The sequence below is a fragment of the Neomonachus schauinslandi genome, chromosome 10 (assembly GCF_002201575.2).
Source record: "Neomonachus schauinslandi chromosome 10, ASM220157v2, whole genome shotgun sequence".
NCBI lineage: Eukaryota > Metazoa > Chordata > Mammalia > Carnivora > Phocidae > Neomonachus > Neomonachus schauinslandi.
This window is the reverse complement of record NC_058412.1, coordinates 21,350,659-21,357,056: the sequence shown is the minus strand read 5'-3', so window position 1 is coordinate 21,357,056 and position 6,398 is coordinate 21,350,659. Positions and strand designations below refer to the sequence as shown.

Below are 6,398 nucleotides of genomic sequence, written 5' to 3'. Positions count from 1 at the left end.
CGCACGTTAGCGGGTACCTGAGCCAGTGGCGTTTGGGGGCTCGGCCGGCGGGTCGGGCCGGAGGGTTCCACCGCATCTTCTCAGAAGACGGTTAACGGCCTGCCGGCCAAGAGGAGGAAAACGCAAAGTGACCAGGAAATAAACTGGAAAAGACTCACCTGCAAAATAAAAGGACAATGTGCGAAGCTAATCATTGCCCACCGTACTCCTCCGTGTATTACAAAACACCTTCCTGGGTCAGCGGATCTCCCGCTATTAAGGGATCCTTTGATGCACGGGGCAAAAAAAAAAAAACCTCAGTGGAGGATGCGGGCATCGATCCCGCTACCTCTCGCATGCTAAGCGAGCGCTCTACCATTTGAGCTAATCCCCCGCCTGCTGCCGATCCTCTTCCCTTTGCCTTACAGGCTGTTCTGGGCTGGCCGCTGACCCGAGGGCCGACCGTAGTTCAAGACGTTTATATAGCAGAGTACGGTGGGGGTCATGGGCAAGATTTTTTAAAGCAGGCATATAATAATCACACGTAAGTAATAGTAATTCATATCTTCGCATCTAACCCGCAAGAGCGCGGGATTGGATCCTGACTACGTACCGCACGTGCGTTTTACCGAACAGCTGCAGCGCTCCTGCAAATGCACAGCGGGCTTCTGAGTGAAACTTTCTCCCTACGGGATAATTGAATTAAGCGGAGGCTAAAAAGATCATACGAAGTCCTTCGAGCCGGAATCGAACCAGCGACCTAAGGATTGCCGCAACTCACTCCACTACAGTCCTCCGCTCTACCAACTGAGCTATCGAAGGCTCCGCTGCTCCCAGCCCCTGCCAGTTCCTCCCTAATGCTTACCAAGGCCGCACCGCTCTGACAGGATCTAAGGGCTTTGAGGACAGCTGCCCCCCCCCAGCACTTTATAGATGACCGAGCCCCGCCGAGCCCCCCCATGTCGCACAAAACAAAGGAAGCCGGAAACAAGTGCGAGCAAAGGACCCACTTCTCAACTCTGGACGAAGGAAACGCGCAATACACTTCCCTTCCATTTCCCTGCTTTTTACAAAACAAAACAAAAAACCCGGCACCTCCTCACCCCCCGTGGCTTTTATGGGATTGCGGACGCTTTGAGATCCCGCCCGCACCCTGGGCCTGGCTGCTGGGCAGCATTTTCCCCACGCCGCGGGGACGCAGCGTGCTCCGCAGTTGCAAGGCGCAAGCCCCGGTTGCAAAGCCGAGGGTTTACTTTCGTTATTTGCTCTAATTTTCCCTCGGGTGTCTCGGGGGCGCCAATGAAATCCTACTGCTCTCCCGACGTGAAGGACATTCATTCGGTCAGTTAACCACCGTTTGGTCAGGATCTTTCGTTCTGGCTGGAGCATGAGAAGGCCGGACCACCGAGCTTCCAGCGGCGTGCCGGCGGCGCCCGGTCCCGCGGCGCACAAACCCAGCGGTTCGGGGCCCCGAGCGGGGCCGAGCCCACCCCGCCGCCCCTGCCCCTACCCCGTCACGCCTTCGCGCCTCTTTCCAGGGGCCTGGAATGCCAGCCTCCACTCCTCTGCCCACCAGAAGTTCCTGGGCCTTTGAAACAAACCTAATACCCGGGTCCCGGGTAAAGCCTTGCTTGGTGGTCTGGCGGGGCGGGTGTGCGGGAAGAGCTGGGCCATTCCCCGCTCTGCGGCCTGTGCTACCTGGAGTCAGTCGCCCTGCGCAAATCCAGGTCGGGGGATGGTTTCAGGCCCATTCGCAGCTCCGACACTTTATGGGTACTCTCAGGCTGGTGTTTAAATCCGACGTCTCTGCTGTCATTGAGCACAGCACCGCTTTGACCCTTGCGCCCACCCACAATGCAAGTGGTTGACGTCTTCCCACCAGTTTCTTGGTTTAACCTCATTCTGTTGCTGCAAATGCTACCATTGTGTCCGAGAGCGTTAACTTGGGCAGTTTTCTTGGCTCGGCCTTTAGCGTGCTGGCTGGCTCTCTTTCTTGAGGGGAGGGGATGCTGGGAAACAACATATTCACTTATGCTGACTTTGCTTTGTGGGAGAGATTCACATAACGTACCATTAGCCATTTTTTAAAGTATGAACAATTCAGTGCCACTTAGTGCATTCACAGTATGGTGCAAATTATCACTTCTCTCTAGTTTTCAAACTTTTTTTTTTTTTTTAATCACTCTAGGAGAACATCCTGTACCCTTTAAGGCATCATTCCCCACCACCGCTTCCTCCGTACCCCGGCAACCACTAACCTGCTTTTGCTCTACGGATTTGCCTGTTCTGGCAAATAAAATATGGGACCCTTTTTGTCTGATTTCTTTCACTTGTCATAGTGTTTTTGAAACTCATCCACCTTGTGTCATGTGTCAGCACCTCCTCCCTTTTAATGGCTGAGTAATATTCCACTGTAGCATTATACCATTTTGTTTATCCATTCATCTATTGATGGGCATTTCGGCCGTTTCCACCTTTTGGCTTTCATGAATCAAAGTGCTATTAACATTCGTGTAGGAGTTTCTATGTGGATATATGTATTTATCTTGGGTATATACCCAGGAGTGGAATTGTTGGGGTTTACGGTAATTATATGTTTAGCTCTTTGAGGAACTGCCAAACTGTTTTCCACAATGGCTGAGCCATTTTCCATCCCCACCAGCAGTGTAGGAGGGTTTCAGTTTCTTGCTGACATTCTTCTGTTTTTTATTATAGCCAATATTACAACAAATTGAGCTCAATTAATTATAAGAATTTTCCTATGTTATTAAAAATTCTTTAAAATCATCATTCAAATAACCATTTCCCATTTTGGTTTTACAAAAATTTTATCATAATGTTCATCTTATTATTATTGGACACAGTTTACATCCAAATTTTAATTACTACTACTACTACTACAATAAATGTTCTTATACATAAATCTTTGTCCATATTTCTCTTCTCTAGTCTCTAGAATATATTTTCAGGAGTGGAATTACTTGGTAAAATAGTATGGAACTTTTAAACCTTTTGATATTACCAAATTACTTCCCAGAAACATTACACTGATTTCTAGTACAGCATTTACTGAGTATATTATCACTTAAAAATCTTTAGCAAAAAGAAGTGGTAACTTATTTGAAATTTGCACTTTGCCAATGAAATGGACTTTAAGTCTATTGTTTATTTGCATTTTTAAATGAATTGTCTTCTTTCCATATTTTTCTTGTTGTGTTTAGGCTTTTCTTGATTTGTAAGAGTTCTTTAACATTAAGGATGTATATGTGATAAGCTCAGTAAGGAAATGGAGGCCTTGATCAATGCACCAACTAGACCTAACAGACATGCACGGAACCTTCCACCCAACAATAGCAAAATACACATTCTTTTCCTGCACACATGGAATATTCTCCTGGATGGCCCACATGTTAGGTTACAGAACAAGTCTCAATAAACTTAAAAAGACTAAAATCATACAAAGTATGTTTCATGTAAACTACCTGGTGATAGCAATGTGTCAGTGTAGGTTCACTGATGTTGACAGTGGGGGGCTGTGTGAGTTCAGGGGGCAAGGCATATGTACTTTTTGCTCAATTTTGATGTAAACCTAAAACTCTAAAAGTCTATTAAAAATTAATAACCGGTGTGCTAACACAATAAAAAATATATATACCAAGGCACATCCAACAATGCATCTGAATTCAATGTTTTTATTAATAGGCAGATTATTCAATATTCAACAAGTATTCAATCATACCCTGAATGATGGAAGCTCCCCCCACCCCGTCCCCAAATTTCTTCTTTTTTTTTTTTTTAAAGATTTTATTTATTTATTTGAGAGAGAGAATGAGAGAGAGAGAGCACATGAGGGGGGGAGGGTCGCAGGGAGAAGAAGACTCCCCGCTGAGCAGGGAGCCCGATGCGGGACTCGATCCCAGGACTCCAGGATCATGACCTGAGCCGAAGGCAGTCGCTTAACTAACTGAGCCACCCAGGCGCCCCCAAATTTCTTCTTATATTTCAAGTTTGGGGCCATGAAACTGCCCAGTAAAATGGAATACCCCATAGGGAAAAGCGGAGCCTTCGTCCCCTCAAGCCCTTTAGAGAGCAGAACCATGAAGAGTGTGTAGAAAAGGACAGATCAGTCTAAGTGTTCACTTAAACCCAATGTCCTTTAAATTTTTTTTTTTTTAAGATTTATTTATTTATTTGAGAGAGCGAGAATGAGAGAGAGTACATGAGAGGGGGGAGGGTCAGAGGGAGAAGCAGGCTCCTCGCCGAGCAGGGAGCCCGATGCGGGACTCGATCCCAGGACTTCAGGATCTTGACCTGAGCCGAAGGCAGTTGCTTAACCAACTGAGCCACCCAGGTGCCCAAACCCAATGTCCTTTAGGAGAGAGAAGACTAAAATGCTCAGAGGCCAGACTACCATTGAAATTTCTGTGTAATTGTCAACCGGGTCTTTCTGGAATAGGGCAGGGCTGGGCAGGCATGCCCGTCTCCGTGGGAAACCCTCCACCCCAAGGGTGATGGATGGCACTTAAGAATGGACTGGCAGTGCTGCAGCTGAGTCCAGCAATGCTATTTGTTCCTAGTAAGCAGACCGCCCATCAGGCTGCCTGGCTCTAAAACTGGAGCTGTAGACTGGGTTCAAATCCAGATACGTGTTTCAAGACTTTTGGAAAGAAGTGTTTCAAATGAGCCATGTGCTATAACTTGCAGGCCCATACGAGAGTTGGTAATAACTCAAGTTGGTAAGACATAACCATACTCAAACAGCCCCCTTTTCTGGCATGTTATCTGTGGAACTCCTGCTGTGAAAAGTAAAGTTACAATGTCCAGATGTGACCCTCTGAGGTGTCAGGTTACTTCTGTTCCTCCAAGAACACCAATCGTCATAGTGGGAGAGCCCACTTGTCAGCACGAGTCTGCTCTCCTAGTCCACAATGGCTCCACTTGGACTCCTGTGCATTGACAGGTCTGCAAAACGTCAAACGTCTGGGTGTCCGGTTTAGTTTTAATGGGCAGCAGGTGCAGGGTTGGGACTACTTCACTGACCCAGGAAAAACTCTGGACAATTCCAGTATTGGGTCAAACAACTGTGTTTAAAAAATAAAGCCAAGGAAGGTGTGGGTGTCCCGTGAGAGTCTGTGGAGACCCCAGCTAACCAAAGGTGATTAAATGTTGAACCCCAGGATTCTAGGTCAGAAATTGAACGAACCCACCAAGGTAAACCCAGTATGCACACTGGAGACCAGGGCACACTTCAGGCGACATTCTTGGAGTTGCTGGATTGTAGCAGTCCAGCAGCCTTGGTGATTCAATGTCATCGGGACAGGGTCATCATTTTACTTGTCCTGTGCTGTTGTCAACCCAGATTCACACCAGCCCTTTCTTCAGTTTGCCTTGAATACAGTCCAGTTACAAGGACTCACTATTCTTTTTTTTTTTTTTTGAGGTCTTTTTTTTAAAATTCTTCTGTTAATCCCCATACACTACATCATTAGTTTTTGACGTAGTGTTCCATGATTCATTGTTTGCGCATAACACCCAGTGCTCCATGCAGAACGTGCCCTCCTCAATACCCACCACCAGGCTAACCCATCCTCCCACCCCCTCCCCTCTAGAACCCTCAGTTTGTTTCTCAGAGTCCATTGAAGGACTCACTATTCTTAAGAACTGAACCTGTTTGTTTCTGATCGGGGAGGAAGAAATGAGGTCTTGGGACCCTCGGACAGTCCTGCCTAGACCTTAGTTGCCAGGTGGGAATTTTTTTTTCTGGGAAAAGCGATCATGGTTACCTGCCACTAGGGGAGCAGGGCCCTGCCCAATGTGGGCCGCTTGACTCTCAAGAGGTAAAATAGTTCTGTCCTAACAAGGAAAGGGGATACGAGTGTTAGACGCTATTGTACTCATGACCTCACATCGTGTCAAGATTTTCCTACACTTGCTACTTTATCATCTCACCACTGAGAAGTCGAGGCAGAGTCTCAGGGTGACAAGCTAACGGGAAAGTGGTAGCCGTTTATCATCGTGTTTTCCTTGCAGGCAGGACGGAAGCAGGAACCGGTCTGTGGGAGCTGGACTGGGCAGGGTACCTCCAGTACTGCTTAGATTTGAAACATTCAAGGAAAGAAACTTGAGGTGAGCGCTGAGAGCCTGTTCAGCTCTCAGAGTCTCAAGTCAAACACAAAAAGGGACTTTGGTGATAGACCCTTGATTCATGTGTCTCTTGAAGTCCTAAATCTTTCACTCATTGCCTTATAAAACCAATTAATAAGTTAAGGTCTTGGCAAGGAAGAAGACCCCACTGATCACAGACCAAGAATTCTCCTGGGACACTCTCCCTGCTTTTCCCAGCTTAAAACACTCAAGCTATCAAGGCAAATCTTGGGACATGAATCACAGTGACAAGTGAGACAATATGATTAGGGGAG

General features: G+C 46.9%; 2 non-coding genes across 2 annotated transcripts; both read right to left on the bottom strand.

The window, feature by feature from the left end:
• Nucleotides 1-300: 300 nt before the first annotated feature.
• Nucleotides 301-373, bottom strand: TRNAA-AGC. The gene has a single exon. It is a non-coding gene; the product is annotated as a tRNA-Ala (tRNA).
• A 338-nt stretch (nucleotides 374-711) lies between these two features.
• Nucleotides 712-801, bottom strand: TRNAY-GUA. Its single transcript is given in 2 exon segments — nucleotides 712-747; nucleotides 765-801. It is a non-coding gene; the product is annotated as a tRNA-Tyr (tRNA).
• Between the last annotated feature and the right edge of the window lie 5,597 nt (nucleotides 802-6,398).